This window comes from Dromaius novaehollandiae, chromosome 5 (genome assembly GCF_036370855.1).
Source record: "Dromaius novaehollandiae isolate bDroNov1 chromosome 5, bDroNov1.hap1, whole genome shotgun sequence".
NCBI lineage: Eukaryota > Metazoa > Chordata > Aves > Casuariiformes > Dromaiidae > Dromaius > Dromaius novaehollandiae.
Window position 1 is genome coordinate 50,659,324 of NC_088102.1, and position 23,209 is coordinate 50,682,532.

At 41.1% G+C, this 23,209-nt stretch overlaps 1 long non-coding RNA gene across 1 annotated transcript in view; it reads right to left on the bottom strand.

Moving 5' to 3' along the window:
- The window catches only part of LOC112983079 (uncharacterized), an 80,095-nt gene extending 57,285 nt beyond the window's left edge, over positions 1 to 22,810 (bottom strand). Inside the window, exons 1-2 of the long non-coding RNA XR_010389428.1 lie at positions 22,724 to 22,810; positions 14,458 to 14,585 (exon numbers count right to left, since the gene is read on the bottom strand). This is a non-coding gene — a long non-coding RNA (uncharacterized LOC112983079). The remainder of the gene's footprint in view (positions 1 to 14,457; positions 14,586 to 22,723) is intronic.
- Positions 22,811 to 23,209: the final 399 nt, after the last annotated feature.

Sequence of the window (23,209 nt, forward strand, 5' to 3'; positions counted from 1 at the left end):
TTTCCCCAGCTCAAAAAAACTTAAGGCAGATATTTGATACAGTAAGTGGTCCATTAAATTGAGCCAACTGCCAAATGACAGTGAAACGCCTATGGCATGAACACAGATGTGCCCATTGTGCATGCAACAAATTGATTAAGGTCCACACTGTCACAAGGAAGAGTCAATCAATCCAGAATGGCTGGTTGCTAATTTCTAGCCAGGAGGAAGCTTCCTAAGCAGGAGATTATGCAAGCCTGACATCCACATGCAAACTTTCCCCTTGCTCCCTTGGTGGAGCAATGGGCATATGGATAATGCTTTTAAGTGTCCATTTACTGATGTAAATTACAGAAAAACAATCCACGGTGCTCATGACATCTACATGAATGCAAAATGAATTCATTATGATTGGCACTATTACAATGAACAGTAAATGCATTCATAATGGTAGGACATTTAAAAAGTAATGTGTTGCTAGATTCCTTGTCTATAAAAGTGATAATAAGGAAATGGGTGCATCAAACAGATTTAAGAGAAACTCAGTCAGGCACTGGCAAGCTGCCACTTCAGAGGCTAAAAAGGGAAATACAAGTGCGCATGGTTTTTAGCACCTCAGCTGTAAAATTACTGTTGCTCTCTACTGTAATGGGTCTTTTTCCATCTCTGAATCTGAGCCAGGTAGCTTGTCTAGACCACTTTCCAGGGCAGAAATGTTCCCTATAGGATATTTGCTACTACCTTATCCAATTTAATTTTCAGACATCTGAAGCGAGAAGCTTTCTACCATTCCCTTGGAAAACTATTACACAGTCTTAGAAAGGTTAAAGATAGGAACAAGCTTCTGGAATTTAACTCAAATCTCTTCTTAATTCGCTCATCTACAGCCAGGTTTAGACCTGGAAGACTTCCGAGTCACAAAAGTTTCATTTCCACTGTTGTATCAAATCAGCTAGCAAAGAGTAAAATCATCTTACCAAAGGCAAAGCACTGGTTACTACCAAGCTCATCTGAAGACAAAAAAATATGAGGGAAGTTTATTACTGTACACGTACAAACCAATTATGCCAGCAACATTTCTTATGACAGGTATCCAAATCCTGCCCTGCAAATGCCATTGGGGTAATCCCAGCTTCACACCCTGAAACCTTTACACTTTGTTACTAAAAACCTTCCTTAGGCAGCATCTCTTCAGGAAAAGTACATCAGCAGGGCACAAACCACATGAAATTGCAACATCAATGTTAACAGCACTAAAATTGCTTTCAGAACAAAAGGCAGGGAAGATGACTAGTTTCTGTGGCTTTGTCTCCTCTTTTGCTCTTAATTAACGTGTGAGGGGTGTGTAGTTCTTGCAGGCAGATAGCCCAGACAGTCCAAATGTAGGCTCACTCTTCTGGATTTCCACCAAGAAATGGCAAATGAAATACTCAGCAGACCCATCCTGTACCTCCATTACCATTACCTGCCAATGGTTGGATTCTCACAGAGAAAGAAGAGGTTTCACAGAGCAGGTTTGTGAAAGATCCTGACCACAGAAAGGAAGCATGAAGAAATACTCTGTAGCAATGTTTTCAGTAACATCTGTAACCAAATCATACCAGCAAGAGTTCTGCTGGCATTTTGGTAATTCCCTTTTCCCCCACCCCTACATAGATTAAAAACATATTCCTGTATGCCTCAAGTAGCTAGCTGTTCATCACAAACTCACTCAGGAAAGTTAAATACAGGGACAAGCACCACAGTGAAATGCTGAAGTAAATGAATGCAGTGCCACTGAAATCAGGTGGTTATACTGTTTTACAGCAGCAGCGTTGATTTGGGCTCAGTGCCTTCAGCCTGTTATGAAAATTACAAGCCCTGTGACCCTCACCACAGGGAATTTGAAGCCAGCTTTTCTGTGAGCTTTCTCAGGCTTGCAAGAAACCCAAGACCCACAGTAAACGGCTTGTTTCTTCTCTTGCCCTCATGTTGCTCCTTACCTCTTTCCTGTGATGAAAAGCTGCATTTTTAACACTGATAGGCCACAATGGGGTGATGGAGTTGCATTTTAAGCTTTCTCTATAAATGGAAAAACAGCTAGAAAATCTTTTTTTTTTTTTTTTTTTTTTTTTTTTTTTTACTTGAAAATGGAGCAATCAGTCGATGGTGCTGCCTTAAGTTGATGTTCCTGAGAATGCTTTGATGGCAAAAGCATTTTTGAGTAATTTTATTTTAAAAATTAAAAGCTCAGGTGCTAAGAGCAAATTTTTCAAAAGCACCTAAAATAACTTAGGGCTTGAGTTCTGGTACTCGATAGCAGTGTGCAAATCCCATTAAATTTCTGTGAAAACCAGCGGTCTTGAAGTTCTAAGTTGCTTTTGGAAATAGGTAAGTCAGAATTTGTTCCTATGTGCTTTTAAAATGTGACTCCATTCATGACAACTTGGTAAACTAGCTTGAAACCATCTCTCTCTCACATTTGCTACAGGGTGCTAGTACACAGAGATGTTCACTCAGCAGGTCTTCTTTCAGAGGCTAAATTCACTGTCCTTCAATATCAATGTTTTTGTAGAAAAATTTCACGCTATGCTCAAGCTATGCATCAGGCCCAGAAACACTTATGGATTTCTGAAGAGGAAACCAGAAGGAAGCTTATAACAGAAATTTACTTGTAGGTTGTGGAATGGCTGCTATTGCTTGATAATCTCAAAAATTCTGGCTACAGTGAGTTTATCAGAAACAAGGTATTCTGTTCTGTGACTTTTTGCTGGCTTCCAAACTCAATAGAAAAGAACACAACATATCACACACTTCTCACACCATGTTTTCAAATACAGCCATAAAACTGCCCTGCTGTCTTGCTGAATTTCAAGCAAGTCAGAAGAATCTAAAATTAATTGACTTTCCGCTCTACCTAGACTGGGAGGTTGATTGCCATCTCCCTGAGAAACAGTCTGACCTTCCAGCTAAACACAAACTGCCAAATTCCTCATTGGGATGTCCCCTGTTGCTTGTGCCGAGCTTTTGGATGCCGAGCAAGAATCTTAAAATTCCTGTTCTTTTGAGATACAGCATTTTAAGGACAGAAAGTTTTCTCCCTTTTAGAAGTCAGCTCCATTACTCAGGCAAATGAAGTGCAGTCAAGAGAAATTCTTTCCTAAGTACAGCAAAAACAGAGTGCCAGACTTTACCACAAGTGGAGACCAAGGCATATCACAGTAAAACTGCAGATGTTTCAGGGTCAAATTGCTAAGTTTTGTTTTGTTTTTTAAATCAAGCATACAATTTTTAAAAGAAAAAAAAGTCACTTTGAAAATTTTGCCAGGCATTCAAGTTGGATGTAGACTTAAAATCACCTGGAAAGTTCTACCTTTCAAAAAAAGGTTTCCACCTTTTTTATCTCACTTTGACAGTTTAACAAGGCAGTGAAAAAAAAAATCAAAGCATTACTGTCTTAAACCTGCATGCCTCTTGTCTGCAACAGCCATCCTTCTGTCTTATTTTGCACTAGCAGACGGTAAAACACCACTCTTACTGTGGTTTACTGATGACAGAACATTCAACAACACACAAGACACAGATACAGAAATAATGTCCTGAAGAGCTTGATAGGACAAAAAAAGGATACTGTGAAAGTTAGAGAAAGGGTTGAACCAGAAGTGGAATACCAAGCTGGCATGACAGCTAATTTAATACGTAGTCTTTCTGAAGACCCTGAAGCAGAAGGCAGGCATGCATTTTGGTATGTCACTTGTCTATTAGACATAGTTGCATCCTGTATTACCAGCCACCCTCATATGTAACAACTTTTGGTCTCTACTAGCCTAGAATGAATCTGAACAGGCATCTTAAATCCTCACATCACATGTGGCATCCTTCTGGACAGATATGCTTCAGCTGAGCACAAGTTACGGGGCTCAGTGCAGGAGTCTTGGTTGAAATTCTCAAATTTGACTTCTCAAGAAGCCAGATGAAATGATCTAATATTCTCTTCTAGCCTTAATCTGTGACAATTTGCTAAAACCATGCTTGTCCCCTTAGTAACTTATTACTGCAATCCAAAAGACCCATTACACACACTTTAAGGAAGCATTGCCCAACAAACAGAAGCAGAGTTAATTGGCCTCAACAGTGAAATCATTGGTTAAGCCACAAATAACATTCCAGTTTTTTTAGCAGATGATGAAGCAGTGTTTACAGCTTTCAAACTAAAAAAACATGTTCAACATTTTTGTTTACTTATTAAAGTACAGTGTTATCTCTGCTGACACAGATTCTGACCTGGTTTATCTACATGAGAAATACAACCACATTACTTACGGCTTGGCAAGAGTTGTTTGTTTTGTTTTGTTTTAATTAGACATAACAACAATGCATTACAGAGAAGAAATCAAGAACCCCTGAAATCTGCAATTGGGTTATTAAGTGGTGCAAAGCTGTACTGGCTATTATCCTTTCAGATTCACCAAGGAACCCCCCATGCCTGGTCTTCAATATTTAGTGCTGTTTTAGCAAAGAGATGATGAACAGATATGACAGCATAATTGGACCTCCAGGATGCTTGCAACTGGCTAAAAGAAAGTGATAAAATACACTGAGTTAGAAACAGCTCTCTCCATGATAGCCATTTCCAAAAGTATGAAAAGAACTATTTGCAACTCAGCTGAGACAAACAAGTATATCAAAAAGCTCACAAATTTGAAGTTTTTCAGCTTTACAATTGTTTCACTCTGAGATAGTAACTCATCATGAGCCTTTAAAAAGGATATTGTGGGGAAAACAAGGAACTATTTCTCTGCTGTGTCCAAGAAAGATAACTGTTGCACTAACAGGATGATTGTAAGCCCTCTTCTGCTCATATCAGAATACTTTTCCTCTCTCATTCACTTGTTCATCTGTTTAGAATATAGTATATTTAAGTTATATAGGACATTTTTTGACATTAAGATACCCCTTAAGAACAGTTTATTGGGGATAGAGACAACCTTGTGCTCTAGGTTTTCATGAGGTCAACCAAAACGATGTTCTCGGGCATGCCACCCTTTCCCTGGCTGAAATCATAAACTAATATTTAACACAAAATATCTTAGACAAACAACTCAGTACATTATTAGCATACATGGGAGAAGCAAAAGAGACATGACTGCAATTTACTGCACCACTTCTACCTACATATGGATGTATTTGAATAATAAGAACAATGCTACAAATAGGTACTATCTAGCTCACAAGCTAATTGCATCAAAATATACTTAATTGCTGCTCATTACCACCCTGCTGAAAAACTTTCAACCTACGTAAATCTTAAAGTACTCCTATTTCTGCTTATAAACTGAAAGCTAAATGAGGTATCATGAAACTAACAGAATAAGCAAAGTTTTATTTATGTTTTTAAACTAAAGCAGTTAAACACACAGTGTGTACGCAAGAGATTTTGAATTCCCTTTGTAAACTATCAAGGTGTTTTACACAACTACACTCCAGTACAATAAATCAGTGCCTTCCAGGTAAAATCAACAGTGACATTGAAGATGCTACCATCTAACACATCTCGCTTCTTGGGTAGAGTTTACTTGTGTTTTTAACTTTAAAAATATTTCTAAATAGTGGTAGTGTTTGCTGTAGAAGGGATATCATAGGCCACTATTGGAGTTTGTTGTTTTTTGTACGTTTAACTCAGTGACAGGGATTCCTGACCCATAACTGAGATTCCTCTGCAGAATGGCAGCACCAATAATAAATATCAGCTGGCTTCTCTGTTCGGCACTGGTCAGCTTATCCCTTGTTTTATGTGGCAGCAAGAGACCGTCCCTCACACTCTATGCTGGAAGGGGAAAGTTCCCAGGCTTTCTGTGCCCAGGATGATTCAAAAGGATGTTTACTAGTAACACAGTAGAGATGAAGTCAAAACAGATGGTAGACAGATGTGTGTAGAGTCAGGAAGGGAAAAGCTGGCTGGAAGTGTTTTAAGTGGTGTCACCCTCTGGCTCACCACAAAACAGCCATATGAACATTAGCAGAGAGCAGAGGAAAAGTCTTACACTATCAGAAAAAGTATCTACATTGTTTACATGGTGTCCCACAGAGGCCTGAATTCATATGGTGATCAAATTAAAAACAAACTGATGGGACCTCATTTCCACTCTCCTTTAGAACACAACAGGTTAAGCACAACACTTACGCTCCCTTACGCGGTGTGTAGTCCTTTTACCAAGGAATCTGGAATGCTATACAAACAGCCATTAATCTTTGAGGAGTTCTAGGCAATTATTATCTGTATATTATAGATAGGTAAAGAGAGGCAGATAGTACAGGATTATGCTTACACTAATCCAGGAGGCAAGTGGGCGATCCAAGAAGAGGTTCCAGAGCGACCTGCCAGTCCTCTGCTGCACTGACCACTACACCAGACTCCCCTCCTAATCCCTACATTTTCACTGCTGTGATTTACAGCATCAGGACAAAAAGCTGGGCACAGGTTATCAACTAATTATCAGGAAAAGAGTAAATGTTAGGTCTCCACCTTTTAAAATGAAATCTACTCCTTTATGCCCTCACCACACAGCAGAAGATAATTTATTTCTTCAGAACAAAAGCTTGACTATATCGCCCTAGCAGCCTTCTGCATTATGACCCCCACACTAATCTTATTAAGAAAGAGGTTATTGGGCTCTTTGTTGGTGAACAGCACATTAATGAGATCTCCTTGAAATAATCCCATCTCTAATATGCAGGGAAAATTACATTTTCCAGCATAATTACTGTGTCAGTCAAAAACCCCTACTCCAGCATTAATTGCTTTTCTCTAGATTCTAACAGCATCTTGTTAAGTGGCAAAACTCCAGGAAAAGGCGGGGGGGGGGGGGCAAAAAACAGGAAGTTTATCTTATTCAGTAAAACCCACAGTGGTTCTGGGAGGCTTTACTTAGATTGAGTCTATTGTCTTGAAAGGGGGAGCTGCAAACAGCCAGCAGCTGGGGCAGAAGCAGGTCGCTTGGTTATGGCGCATCCTCCTGCTGCCTGCACAACCTCTCCTGTCACAGCCCATCCAGGCAGCAGCCCTGAGGCACCAACGCAGCATGCAGCAAAGCTGCTCCCCAGTAACAGCTCGCAAAGCCAAACCACTCTCCATGCGAGTCTGTCAAATTTCATCAACTAGACAGGGTCAAGCCTAGTCATATTCTGCAAGAAGGGCTGCCAAGGAGAAGCCGGTGCTGCAAGCAGGAGCATTGACAAGTTCGAAGGCAGCAGCTGTGTCCTGATTCAGCCCTAAAACAAAAGGCCAGGACAACAACAAAGCGGGAGTGGGAAAGAGCGACAGGCAGCAGCAGTCTTTCAGATGTGATACAAAGACACATGACCCATGGACGCTGCTTCCCAAAGACTGCTCCACCTGAGATTTGGCTGTAATTCATCTCTCTCAACTTAGAGGCTACACCTAATGAATGCAATTCTGCTCTCCGTTATCCCAAAGTAAACCTTGAGTAACTGCACTGAAGCCAGTGACCTCACGCTAGGTCTCTGCAAGCAGAGCAGTGAAGGGATCTTGGCCAGTAGCCCACGCAATGCTCTGACATCTGTCACCCAAATTCAAGCTGTGCGTTTCCTTTCAATGACAGCTTCTTTGCTGAGTCCTTGGTGGGTTTGGCGCTCTGACTTGGTCACAGCCTCTGGGAGGGCCAGCTGCATCCACTTCGCCCTGCTGCCTGCAGCAGCTCCCACGCCAGCTGGGGTGGCCCCACTGGCAGCACCTGCGTCCAGCCCCTGCCTGCACCCTTCTCCTGCAATCACAGCTTGGGCCCCTCCTCCTGCGGTTAGCTCTCTCCCTCCTCCTCAGCTAATCACCAGCCTGGGAAGGAAGGCGCCTTCCTCATTCTCCCCCTATTGCCATGATGGCTGTGGCAGGCACCTGCCATGGAGCAAGCAGCAGCGCAGGGGACCCCCTCGGTGGCAGCTGCAGCCCCCTCCTTCGGGTAGGGGAGCAGAGATGGTGTAGGAAGGCAGGGAGGAGAGGGATGCTGATGCGCAGAGGTGGGACGCGAGGTGCTGGCAGGGCTCTGTGAAAGGATGTGTACCTTAACGACAGTGGGGTGACCCTGCGCCCACGCTTCTGCCACACGCTCTCTCAGACCAGTAAAGCCATTTAGGTCCCTCCATAAGATTTACGTGTTTCCAGTTTGTCTTCAAAAACACAAACTTCAAAGGCCGTGGGCTCCCATCTTCCCATCGAGGAACAGAAGGGAGCTGAAGATCTCTGCACCTTTGCAAAACTAAACACAGCCGAGTATCAACAAGCAAGCTAAAACTGACACCTCACCTGGGAAAAACATGCCTTTAACTTTTCTGCACTTTTATCTGCAATAAAAGTAGAATATTTAGTCTGAGAATAAAGACATTGCAAAACAATACAATACTGGTTTTCCATAGCCTCTAACAGAAAATGGGGTTTATACCGGAAGATTTTAAGCAAACATGCAGTCAAAGTTTAGGGCCTAGTAAAACATTAATAGTTTTAGATCAGTAGCAATTTGTCAGCTGCTTTGTGCAGGAAGAATGCCAAGCCTCAGGGATTCTTCTCCCCCTAAGGTGTTGAAAAATAACTGGCATATTGTTACTTTTAGCATGGAAGGGTGCTAGCTGAATCCAGGGAATTCTGTGTAAACTGGAATTGTTAATTTCAGAAATAATTAGTTCTGACACTGTGGACATAGGTAGTGCCTTACAGTGAGCTTCCCCTGACCAGAATAAGTATGGAAAACAAATAAACAAAAAAATGAATTTCTGATGAACACTGGTTTACTAACAGAGAAGCAAAGGCAGGAGCAGAGAAACTAAAATTCTGGGGGTGCAGGGGAGAGACTGAGGAAGAAAATATTTGAGGGGAGGAGATAAGAAACAAAATTATGTCTTTTTATCACTTTTCAGTGCTGGTGAAAACAAAGCAAAAGAGAAAAGTTAAAGAGCAGAAAACTTGCATCTAGCAATAAAAAGCCTGCCAACAGAAAATTTTGTGCACTAAGAACTGTAAAACAGTCTCCCAAGAGGAATGGAGTGATAAGATCCCTAGCCACTGAAAATGGACCAGAAAAAAGAAAAGAAAAAGAAAATACACAGTAAGAAGTACTGCCTGAGAGAGGATACACACATCCAGCTAACAGGCTTCTTGTCTCTTCCAGTATTTGTTGAGAATCTGTTCTGCCAAAAAAGCAGGATTCTTGATTAGTGTTTACCCCATAAACACTCTGCATCTAAAGCATAAAACAATGCCACATAGTAACTCTCCTAGATAGCAGTAGTATATACACAGATTGAACCACCTCTCTTCCTGCCATCAGACCTTCTAGAGTTTCTACTTTACTTCACAGACTTTAAAGAAAAGATACCTAGTCCTCCTCTTTTTCCAGGCCACAAGGTCTTTGCCCACAACCTTGAGTGAATTTGCCATATAAGAAGAACAAGGACTGAAGAAGGAAAAGAGGTAAAATCTTGGCTACATAGTGAGATTTATGTGAGATCCCCAGGACAGACAAACTAATGTTTATAGCAAAATGGCAGGCAGCCTTCCCTGATATTTCTGCTTGGTACCGCTGGTTACCACACAAGGGTTTTATGCACACATTATATGCAAATAAGCTGTATTAATGAAATGCCCAATGCTGCATCAATTGCAGCACTCTAGATTCTACCGCTTTAACAGTTCTTGGTAAACAAGTTCCAGAAACACAAGACATACCAGTCTCTCCTGGGGAAAACAATAGCAGGCCTGTTTTCTGCCACCTCTGTGGGTTTTATAGTTATTTTTTCCAGGTGTTGATTGAGTTGCTCGCGAGGGTACATCTGGGTGAGAATCAAGAGGTTTCACAGCAGTAGCCTTTAATCAGAATCACTTTCCCACTGAGACTGCCTGACCAACCCATTAAGTTCTCCAGCACTATCCCTTTTTATTATGCTACATCCAAAACACAATTTCTGGGAAGGGAAGAGGAGAAGAAAAACATATCAACAGGGTAATGAATGAGCCTTCTTTTGTTACTGACCATTCAGCCTCCGGGAAGTAGTTATGTGAAAACAGAAACTCAACTGGAAAGACAAGAACAAGCACTCCATTTGCTGAGACACTGTGGGGACAGATGATTTCCTGTGGTCACAGGAAACTGTTCGGATTAGTAAAGAAGACGAGGGCCAATGGACCGTGAGATTTTTCGGAACTGCCCTACACCAACCTTTCCCTGGATGCTCAGCACACCTGGATCTTCCTGTCCCCAGGGCTGACAGAAAAGTCAGCATAGCTTTGAAAAAGCTGCTCTGCTGCTAATCTAAGTCTACCTGCCAGCATCAACTTTCAGACTCTCACCTTGATGAGTTGTATATGTGCTCCCAGAAACGCTGCACAAATCATTGCTAGGATTTTAAAGGACACTTTCACAAGCCCTGAGAGACTCAGTAGCAGAGAAAAGAGCAGCCAATTCTTAAAAAATACTAGCTGCCACTTTGTTATGCGAATGTTATTTATTGTTTAAAGAGCTGAATCAATTTTTTTTAAAAAAAAGATACTGCAAATGTAATTCTGCCATGACCAGAGACCTCAGTTCAGCAAATACAAGGTCTGGGCAGGACTTGCAAACAGGAAAAAATTTGGATTTAGGCCACCATTTTGTGTTTGCAGCATTTGGATTAGACAGGAGACACGATAGCCTTCCTCTAAGAGCCCTTCAGCCTTCTGTACCACCTGAGTACAGACTATTTGTTTTGGGAATCAAATTCCCCCAATACAGGGGGAATTCTCCAGGGGCTTACAGAAGCTTTGAACAGGCCATGTTCTGTGCATTTGATTTGTTAACTGCTTAATTAAAAAGAAAAAAAAAAACCAAAGACTTATTCTAACTTTTAAATACATCAGAAAGAATAACTCAGTACCTCAGAATTATCAGATTACTTTCAGTTAGTAAGGAATAATGAATACATTTAAGGCCTCACTTAGGCCTGTACCTCCTGCAACACAGAATGACAGTATTATGAAAAAGATGCCACAATGTGAGCGTCTAGGTAGATTAAACTTGCATGATTTTTTCTGATTTCTCTTTTTTTTGCTCAACACAAAGTCCACCAGCTGGGCTGGATCATAAAATGAATATGAAATTTTATTATGAACCATATGATACCAGCAGGAGTAGAGAAGGTTGAAAACTGCATGAATGTTTAAAACTGGGCAATAAAGTAAAACACTTTTCCCTCTCTTTTATTTATTTTCTTGGACTTTTCTAAAGTTAAGATCTCCCTCAGCCTGCCTATCCTGACAATTGCTATAACGACGCTCTAATGAGGGGAACAGCCCCACAACCAAAACCATACAAATCAAAAGAATCCACTGGCCAATAATTAAGATAGGTCAGACCCTCGTTAGAGATTTCTGTCCCATCCATACTGACACCTCAACCATTCAAAGAGCCCTTGTAAAGCACTGCTTGTGAATTATGTGCAAAGTGCGTCAAACAACACTACAAGACTGAAAATGATGTGCTAATAAAAAAATTGCCTGGGCATTTGAAGAGCCAATTACATCAATGGCAAAAATAAGATTAACAATTAAAACATGGCTCTCTCCAGGAACTTTCATTTTATCTGCATGAATGTGTGGGCTTTCAGTTCCCAGCTCATGTACTGACTATTTTTGGATGAAATGCCTGATCATTTGCGGCTAAAACTCTACTCAACTATTAAAATAAAAATATATCAAACAAAAAAGTCAGAGCAAAGCACTTCAGTCAGCTAACTGGCTGTTAGTTGACAAAGGAAGACCACATTCTAACTGCTCAGTAAAATCCTGTCTTTAAATCAGGCTGAGAAAGTAGCTCACTGATTCCTGCTGCTTCCTCTCACAAATCAACAGATGTTAATGCCAACAACACAGAGAGGCACTAGCAGCAGCTCTTAAAGGGATCTGTAGGATAGCCGATGCTGGTATTGAGTTCAGTGATTCTAGAGAAATACTGTTTTAGGGCACCAAGCCATTCTTATTTTTAAGTAATATCCAGACTTCATAAATAACTATCAGATGTCTTCTGGCATAGGTCAAGCAGAAATCAATACAAATACCCAGAAACACACATTTATCCCATGACTTTTCTTCCTATGCCAAATCTCCTCTTCCTCCAGCCCTTCTGAAATTACCAATGGCTCCTCAGCCACATCCGCAATGCTCATTAGAAAGTTCCTACAAGGGACAGTAGAGGGGTAGAGCCTCTCCATTTCTATGGAGTGGGGCCTTCCAGACTGCCCAGTTGTGCCCACAGAGCAGTGCTTAGGCACCACAAACACACCTTGTACACACTGACCGTTGCAGCCCAGCTGTAGAGCAGCCCCCTAGTAACTGACCAACACCGTACCTACCTGTTCAATCACCATCCAGTGACTTTCCCTGGAGTCTTGCATAAGTATCACAGCCTAATTTGTTTTTTCTGCAGGAAGGAGGGAACAGTCTCAGGGGCCAAACCTCCTACAGCAGCTTTCCACTAGTCTCCCAAGGTCTGTGTGTACCTGTCCCTAGAAGATCACGCAGGCCAGAGAAACCAGTAGCTTCCCATATGTGCTAAATCAATCAATCACATTTTATTCCAGCAAAGACCCCTGAACTTCTGTCATTGCCTAGGAAAAAATACTTGGCCATCCCCACTTACATAAAGTGTGGGCAAAGAAAAGGCCATTGTCACTGCTGCTCAATGAACAGCATTTGCCTCAGACTACTACAGAGGGACTGGAGAGAGGCACTTGTCACATTGTACAGTTCAGCACACTCTGAAACATGACATTCAATAGGGAACAGACAATGTTGCCAGTGATAAGATCAACAGGAGCACCTACTGCTGTGCAGAAAACCTGGAAGTAGCTGTATCCCTTTGCCCATGGCATTTGGCTCTCCACAGCGCGCAGCCTTAAAGATACCCCCCACCCTTTGATGTATGCCTGTAAGGACAGTGTTGTGTCCACCCCGGAAGATGTGCCTATCATGAGGATAACTCATCCTGTCCTTAGTGTTTCTAACAAGTTCAGGAACCTGTTTATTGCCATTCAGGGCTGACTGAGGGGCTGGCTAGGGCTCTTGGCAAACAAAGTCTGCATTTGGTTGACAAAGCCTGAGAGACCGTGGTGTAGATCATGATAGGGACAGCACAAGGCTCCACTCTGGTTGCAGTTACGGACACGTTTTCTTCCCTCAGGACAGCATGGGCAGACACAGGTGGCCTGGCATAGCAACACCAGCCATGCATGCTTTGTGGCCTTGTGGAATACGTCTGCAGACGTCTGTTCCTGGGTGTGGGGTTAGACAGACAGTGTGAGAGGATACTATGTAGGGACTGAGCACTCCTGAGGTTCCCCCCTGGCATACTAGCTAGGGTACTCTCAGGATGTGGAAGAAGTTGCTTCTAAGTCTAGCCCATGCAAGACATGGCCTTAAGGTTGCTACCAGAAACGGTGCAACAGGGCTGACTTGAGGAAGCTACTAGTTTTCTAATACTAGAACTACTTTTAAGAAACAGTTAACATCAAAAAGTAAGATAACCTACAGAATCTTTTGTCCACACGTTCCGGAGGGACTTTTACCCAAGCATTTACTGAAACCCTCTGAGGTGGCTGTGTTTCCTGTGCTCTGCTGTTCTCCGAGGAGCAGCATAATGCACTCTAGACCTCTGCCTGACTGGCCACTGCTCTAAACAACCCCCTCATCCCCTCACTGCAAGAATGCAACATGGACTATAGTAGGATCCTTCACTTGGGAGAATGACAACTAACCAGCTATGGCTTCAGCAAAATATGTCCCTCCTCAAAACCAGCGCTGAACTAAATAATGAAGAACATACAGGAAGGAGAAAAGGGCTATTGGCCTGAGCCTAGGTGTAGGAGCAAGGAACTCCCATGTTTTACTTTGACTTGTGCCACTGTTACTTCTAGAAAGTTAGCGAACCTCCGTAGCCTCCATCTCTCCATCTGTCAAACAGGGGAGATACTTGTCTTTGGTAAATGGCTTGAGTCCCACACATAACCCTATGGAAAATGTTATTACTTAGGTTTTATTAGTGGCTGCCTGTTCCAAACACTGATCTTTCTTTCCTTTTTTGTTTTAATTAATGTGCAAAAAGGTATGCTTTAAAACTATGTGGTACTTAAGTAAGTCCGCTAAAGATGCTAGCAGAAAATGAAAGCATAAGGATTTATGAAGAAGGCTGCTGTTAAATTCAAGCTATCATAAATTAAAACAGCATCTTTTAATAATCACTTACTGTATTTATTTAAAGACCACTTTGTGCTCTGTTTTGGACAAGAACCTTTCAGGAGCATGCTGAAACTTACAAAATAAGAATTGCTATTACTGAGCTGTTTATTCTGAAAATCAGTTATTACTTAGTTTTATTAAAAAATTAAACCAAAAGAAAAACTGCCTGCATTTATACAAAACACTGATCTTACATGAGAGAAGAGGAAAAGCACTCAGCTTACCTGCACTGTAAGAGAACTTCACATGTCAGTCTTACATGAATGTCTGAGTGTCTCTTCAAACGATGTATGGCCGTATGCTCTCACACCCCTTGCTTCACGCCACATGACTGTATTTCTTCGTAAGTGCACTGAAATTAAGATAATGCAACAACAAAGCAATGAATCTGTAACAGAAAAGAGGAAAGAAAGAAGTAATGGTGCTGTTCTGTGTGACACAAACAGACTAGAGAAGGACTCTGTCCAGCATGCAACAACGGACAAAAAATTAATGAAACTGATGCTTCAAAATAGAACATGTTGCTCAGGTCACCAATACGGATGCTTGACTCTCTGCCAACTGTCTCTAATAAAAATGCTAATGTTAAAGTGAAAACAGAAGCCTGACTCGCCTGTTATGTATACACAGGGAAATCAGGAATAATTTCGATTAATTTAAGAAATACACTTTTCTCACCTCAGCATGAGATAAATCAGGCCCTCTGTTCCTAGTATTCCTAGTACGTGAAAGATGATCAACACTAATAGAACAGTGCCAGTATTTTTAAGCCTAGGCTATCCTCCCACAAGGAGTCCTGGCATAGAAGTGCTGAAGCTCTGTATTCTAGCAACCATGAGATGGAAAGATGTTACTGCCTGAGTTTCCAATCATTTTCTGCCTTTTTTTGTATACAACTATTACAAAAGCAAAGCATGGCTTACACTGGGAACAGGAAAAGTGACGAGCATTATATGGAGTCTGTAAGCTGTAATATTGCTTTTCAACATATAAAGATAGGGTAAACAGCTTGATTTGACAGGCAAGCAGAATAACCACTTGCTTTTTCATCATCCCAAGACAACATGGTGTTTGGGCTGGTAGGCTTTCCCATGACATTTTCCACAGTTTAGCCCCTTCCCTTTGCATGAAGCAGAGGAAGGATAAAGCCATGTTGGACAGAAAGAAAAGTCAGAAACAGCAAAGAGAAAATAGAAAATTGCTCCTTTGAAATAGTAACATCTTTTTTTGTTTAAGTATCTGCTCTTCAAACTTATTCTTTGCAAAAAACCTTTAAAAAATGACTAAGCATTGGTTAAATCTCCATTTCCAGCCACATCAATATGCCCCCACTCAAGCCATTTCTAATCAAGCTGAAACAGAAGAAGGGCAGATGGAAAGACAATGGATAACTACTCCCCAGTGGCAAAGCTAAGCTATTAACTCAGTATTGGTCTGTGCGAGGTGAGCAGATTGTTCTGGTTTGTAATTTATTCTTCTGCTGGGATCCTGTTAACATCTCTCTACTGTCATGGAGACAGCTTTAGCTAGGTTTGGACTCTCCAAAGGCAGTCTAGGGTTGAATGGGTGCCGAAAGTCACTTTTGGAAGCTATTTTAGCAAGAGATTGTCCTTGATACATGAAATTGAATGGTCTTTCTAAGTAAGGCTGCAAAAGCAACCCATGACCATAAAAGTCTGGATTTCAGTGACGTTCAGGTGCAGTTCTAAGACCTCCACACAGGCTCCATACAACATCCAGTCTACAAGATTAGTGTTCCAGGTTCATTTTGTCCTTGTCCAGTCTCCTCGGCTTTCTTAGGGACGTAAGTTGCTGGTACTTACAATAACTAATCGCATCCTGGGAAGTGAGCAATGTGGAAAGAAAGTATAGTTTCTGGCATATCCTAGCATATTACCATTGCCAGCCCAGAAATGGCTAAAGAAAACAATGCTATGAAATGAGATACTAAGCCATTTGTTATGTTGCAGAGAAGACTGAAGATAAACGGCAAAAACAAAGTCATCCTGAGCTAGCCATTAAGGCAGAAAAACTGCGTTTTGCATTTCGAAAGGAGCTTTCATCACACTACAGAACAGCATTAGAGCACAAAGCCTGTGTAGGAGGCAACACTAAAAAGTGCAGAGAAGGGGAAATACTAAGGACATCATGGAAAAGCCCCTCTCACACAGAGGACACATGTTAACATCCATACAGACTTCTGACTTCAAAGGTTTTAATCAAAACCATTCATTTTTACATACAGTAGATAATGTTAACTAGATCCCTGGAAGAATCCTTAGTTACAACAGAAGGTTGGTGCTGTGGCCCATTCCCTGCTGGGATGATGGAAGAAAATGCACCCGTACATAACCTGAAAAACAATCAAATGCCTTAATTCTTCGGCCAACACTCCCCACTCTCAGGTAGGCTTCAGTTTATCTTAGAGGATATAGCCTCCACAAACCAAAGGGTTATGTCCATGTGGAGGGGGCAGAAGGAGTTACGGTGGCAAGAAAGACCTCCCTCATTTCCAGAGCTGTTCTCTGGAGGTGGGACAAAACCAGCACAGGTCTCCCAGCCTAGTGCTCTTCCATCGGTACCTGCAGACCCAGAATGCCTTTTGCAATTACTCCATTCTCAGCTGTAGCAGACAGCCTCGATGACAGCTGCCACAGGCTAGGTATAAAGGTCAAATTATTTCTACAGCCTGTTGCAAGATCTCTGGATGCTGCAGCCTCTGACGGAAACTCTGCAGTAGTTTCACGTATGTTTCTATTTGCAGGGCTTATATTAAACTAATACAGTAGCTCCTGATTTTTTTTAAAAAGATTTGAAGTCTATATTGAAGCCTCTCATTCTAACAATTGTATTTTTTTATGTTGTTACATAGGATGAAGAGGCAGAGACATAAGTTATAAACACTGCCTATGATTGCCTGCAGCAGATAGAGTACCACATAGTCTGGGGCTCCAACAATTCGTACTGGTAGACAAACTGCAGCTGCAATTCTTAGTGTTATTTTTAACTTCATTCTCCCATTCAGACTAAGTCTTGTACATTAAACCACAGTCCCATAGTGTTATCAGCACCTTTGTCAACAAAATATACTTGGCTCCCCAGGACAGTGAAATGTGTGTCATAAATGAATGAGATTTCTGCAGTTCAGCAGCAATCTACAGGGAAGTGTTAATTAGAACAGACTGAGTCAGAAGGAAGCTCAATATAAACAAACTAATTAGCATCAACAAGTGTAGTAGGGCAGCTCTTTGGAGGCAGCATTCCATCACTGGCTCCTAAGAAGTGAGCACGTTCTTATTTCCTGCTTCTAGTCTCAAAGTATGCCATCAGACCAAAAGTTCCACACTAATATATCAGGGAGATCTGCCTTTCCTCCATCACCTGGTTATCCTAGTCAACTCTTTCTCAGCACAGCATTCAATTCAGTCTATCCACAAGGTCAAAGATCTTCAAGACTGCATCCATGCAGGGGAATGTGGGTCTTTAGAAAGGTATGCCTCCTCCTGAGTCTTGGCTGGGCTGACAGTCTATAAATGCTACCAGTTTCCTCAGAGAATCTAAGAATCTAAGGGTGTCAATGCAGAATTAATCTAGACAACTTCAGTGCAGAACAGTAAGGGGCTGAAAAAGCCTAGAGGGAATGCAGGAAAAGAAGAACTAGAACGAGTCATTCAGCATGTCAGTTTACAAGCTTACAGCCTAAATATTGCTGCGTAAATGACATTAGTCGAGAAAAGAAATGCTTTTAAGCATTGTATCAAATGCTGTCCAGATGAATTCCCACTTTTCCAGATGCAGACTAGCAGATGGGTTTGTGCAAAAGAATTTTGTAAGCGAAAAAATAAGAGGCTGAAGATACCAAAAGAACAGGATAAAAAACAGAAAGCAGTACAAAGCATCAAATTTGTTTCTAATATTCCTGTGCTCATTAATTTTCTTACGTTAAGACATAGGATTTCAGATTGAATACAAGCTGTACACAATACCAGTAACCAATGGGTCAGCATTTGCAGGTTCCCCAGCGTCTGGCTCATAACTGTAAAAGGAAGAACTAAAAGTGATACTGTAAACTAAAGAACCCATACCTACAAACACGTAAGACTTCAAGAATCATATCTGCTACATTCTGCCTTTGTACTGTGCCTGTTCACAATATCATGTGGCCACCAGCTGCAAGATGGTTCATATTTCCCTATTCCAGCAGCCCAAGCTCCTTCTCTATTTAAGCATGTAATTCCTCTAACAAACAGAATGATACTAAAACTCTTCGGTATCTTGCCCTCTTACTTCTTTTGGCCAAGAACCTATCTCACCTGATGGTTATAAGCCTTCTTTTCCATTCTAGTCTAAACGTGCTCCACAGACATAAAATAATGTAGTATTAAAACTGGTTCTTAAATAAACAATAGTCCAAGCACAGGTCCAGCCAAAGCTAATGGGAGCTGCAGATGCATAGCACTCGCAAAGGACAAACCATTCAAGCACATTTTTAGATCCATGCATTCAAGCATTTTAAGCACAAGCACCTTTTGATGCAAACTGGATTAGAAGCAGGAGGTTTCTCAGTTTTAATCCTATGGCCAGTCCATATTGACCCGTACAACTTCTCATCACGTTGTTCTAAAAGCATGTGCTTTCAAAACTGAATTTCAGATATCAAAGAAGGTAGGATTAGAAAAGCAGAAAGAGTAAGTGTTCTTACCTAGGTTCCTCATCTTGGCTCTGCAAGCGAAAAAAAGAGAAAGAAAGATAATAGGTTCAGCACTTTAGAAAACCATCCTTTCTGAAACAAACACCACAGCAGTAGGAATATGGACCACCTGCTGTCTTTAAGGGAGGTAAGACCTTAAAGTCTGACACTTGAAGGGCTTCACAGACTTGTGGAATCACAGAATAGTTGGGCTTGGAAGGGATCTCTGGAGATCACCTGGTCCAACCACCTTGCTCAAGCAGGGCCACCTAGAGCAGGTTGTCAAGGACCCTGTCCAGTTGGTTTTGAATGTCTCCAAGGATGGAGACTACAATTTCTCTGGACAGCTTGTTCCAGTGTTCAATCACCCTCACAGTAAAGAAGTGTCTTCTTGTGTTCAAGTGGAATTTCTTGTGTTTCAGTTTGCTCATTGCCTCTTGTCCTGGCACTGGGCACCACTGAGAAGAGCCTGGCCCCATCCCCTTGACACTCTCTCATCAGATATTTATACACATTGATAAGACTCACCCTGAGCCTTTTCTTCAGGCTAAACAGTCCCAGCTCTCTCAGCCTCTGCTCATATGAGATGCACATTTTTTTGGCCCTTTGTGGCCCATCATCTTCATGTATGAGCTGGATCAAGCAGGAGCTAACAGGCCAAATGCTTTTTTTACTGGATTTAGAAAGCACAACAATACATGATCACAGTTTACAAAGGATAAAACACTGGCATGCCCTCTTTAGACCCTATTTTCTTCTCACACCAGTAAAGAACTGAGACTAATATTATTCACTCATTGTAACACCATGGTATCACCTGCTACAGAAAGAAGCTGATCAGCTATCCAATGTGTACTGAGGCAGATGGTGTGTAAATACACAGTAGTCTAATGATACCTAGCATTTCAGAGATCACATTTCCTCTTCATAGTAGAGTTTAAATAACTGCAAATGCTGCAAAACACATGGGGCCAGACTCTTGTTTCTCAGAGTTTTATAATAAGAAATAACTCCAGTCAAGTCAACAAAAAGTTACAAACAAAAAGTTACAAACTTACAAATAAGTATTAGAAGTGAATTACTGCTCATTAAAGTCATACATGTTATAGAAGGCATCAAGATTACTTACATCAGATGTTTATACAGCAAAGGACATTGTAACTACATCGATCATACAAGATCTGTGCAGACTGTGGAATTTTTGTAATAGGCACGCACAAAAAAATACCTCCTCCCTCCTCACCACTATTTTCACCCAGAGAAAAGCAGGATAGAGCTGTATTAAGCGAGCTTTGATTTCTAATTGCTTGGACAATCTGGAAGGGAGTTATATTACATAAACCAAAGCAGTCATGCAATTTAACATACCTTGCAAACTGAGCAACTAAACATATGCAGCATAATTAAGCCTCAGCACTCCTTAGGTCACTTCAATCATTTGCCTTAAAAGCATGCTGAAACCTTGTGGACAATAGTTTGAAAGAAGTTACATGAAGAAACCTTTGCCTACAGATAATTTTCTTCTTACAATTTAGGCATTTACATGAATTATGATGATGTTCATTGCTATCTCCTCTTGCTGTTAATGCCTTACCAGCCATAAGGTTGAGGACAGAACCACGTGGCTGGATTTATTCACTCACCCTATTTTCCACCCTTGTCTATATGATGTCAACAACTAGTGGCAGGCTTGCAAAAGACCTGAGATAGAGTAAAACAGAAAGGCTATAGTGACGCTAAGAACCAGTTAGGCCCTTAAAAAGCAAACACCCTCTCTGAGACTATTCACCAAATTGCTGGCTATGAGTGAAAGATTTCTAAAAATCTGGTTTTCTGTCCATTATTACGCTGTTTCTTCTTAATTTCCTTTTTCTCAGGAAATGAAATAAGTATGGAAAAACACCTTCATTTCCATTTATAATTCATTTTAATTCTGATCTCACTAGGGAGCATGAGTGAGATCAGAACCAGGCTTGTAATCTATTTCATTGCGAGGTTTTCACCGTGCAGACACCAAAAAAAAAAAAAAAAAAAAAAAAAAAAAAGTGCGTGTGTAGGGGGGCTGCAAGCATTACTGTAAGCATCACAGGGACAGACTTTTTTGAATGGAAAGAAAAAATACAAAAGAATCTCCTGCTCATAAAACCCCTCTACAATTTAAAAAAATCAATTTCTTTTCCACTAAAGGAGTAAGAGTCATTCTGTGCACCCTGAATTGCACATCCAGGAAAGCAGACACCAGATGTGGATGTATTTACCACCTGATAAAAAGGCCATGTGCAGCATAAGAAAATCCAAACATCAATTCCCAACACATCAATCGCCAGCCAGTAAGACACTGATTACTGCAGTGCTTAGATTTTAAGCATGTACTGATTTGCTCCTTGGGTTTGGAAAGAGCAGGCCAGCTCCTTTATAAGCCTGCTGACTTTAGCTTTGTTACAACAGTCAAACCAGGAAGACAACTAGGTCCATTCGACTTGGTGCAACATACTTTGTGCCTGGTTTAAGCATTTGCAGTTGCACAAAGTAAAATGAAATGTGATGATGAAATAATCAAACTCATAAGCTCCTAGATCAGAATGGCTGCTTTTTTTATCCACTTTCACTCATCTGAATAGTGACAAATTGACTTAAAGTTTCTTTTGAGGTCACTGAGTAACAGAGTTGCTGTGGTTCTCTATAGCTACGAGGGTAACTTAAAGACCTTGCACAGCACCCAGTCACTCCAATTTGCTCTTCTCTTTACAGCCACTGGGGAGAAGTGCAGAATGAAGGATCAACATTTGCCAGCCATATGCTTCAACTGAATGCCCCAAATCACCATGCTCATTTCTCATTCTTTCAGTCAGATCAGGAAACTCCCCTCAACTTTTTTTAGTTGCCTTTTTATGCTGTGGCAGGTATAAGGACCTTAGCACACCGTACCAGATTTTACTGCAATGGCTGATGAGATCACTGCCCATGCCTCCCTACTGCAAACCTTATGGCCTGCATGGTAAAGCCATTCATGACCCAAAACCTATGCCCTTACAGTTTCTAGCCAGATGTAGTAAAATAAAGGTAGTAAGAACTGATTCTGTTTTTCCCTGAGCACTCCAGGCTGTGTATCACTCTAAACTGCAGAAGGTACTTTAAGATGCATTAAGTTGTTTTTATTCCAGCATAACATAACCTCTGAGAAACTTGCAGAACAACACACTTTAATCTGGTGCTACTCAGGAATTATAGCCTGCATTTAAGAGAACCTAGCTGTTTTTACAGCTGACATGCAAAAAAATCCAACAACGTATTTACGGAGTTATTAATTACTTGTATTATGGTAGCATCCAAGGTCCCCAGTCCCAGACGAGGCCCGTTTCACCTAAGTCCTCTAAAGCCTGATCTAAAAGTATAGGAAGCTTCATGTGCTAAACCAGGATATCCTTCATTACCACCTGGAGATGGTTACTTGCTACAACAAATTCTACTGTGCAACCTTCACTTTAAATGCAAACCCTCCTGGTGTTAGCAGTAATGATTTGGATTATCACTATGCTTCTCTCCTACTGCCAGGGAAATAAAAGTCTCACAGTACCACTATCACATTTCTGAAGCAACTCACTGAATAATGGTAAAAGCAGCTGCAAAATAGCAAGTGAACAAAGACTACAGTGATATAATAGTGACTCAACAACCTTTCAATCCAGCTATTAAAGTGTCTGCAGTTCCCTTTATGTTGCAGGTGAATCAAAAGCGATTGAGCAGAATTAATCTTTCCCTAGAGCATTAAAAAAAGATGTTCAAGTTTCAGTACAGACCTGTTGGGCTCTTTCAAATGAGTTTCTTAAACTCAGTCCTGTTGTAACACCAAAGCACTGGTCCAGTGAAACGAATTTCAGCGGGGCCAAGTTCTGGATTCCTGAGTTAAAAGAACTGTGTGAATTAAAAGTGTATATATTCAGATGATAAGCATTGAATTGAAATACATGAGCATTAAGGAAATACCAATATTGAATGATAAACTCTTTGGACTCTTACCAAGCATCTGTGCAGTGCCTAGCACATGAGGCACTCATCTTGGTCATGGAGCTCTGATTGCTTATGTAAAAAAAAAAAATTTTTTAATTCCATACTGAGGCCACAGATACTCATGCATGTAAACAGCTATTTTATGGGTTTAGAACCAACTTAAAACATCTATTTAGCAGCCCTATGTGAAGAAGGACTTCAATGCTCTGTCTTGGAACACTGAAGCCCTGACTGATATGGGCGTATGAAGCAATTGTACCATTTTATGATCCAAA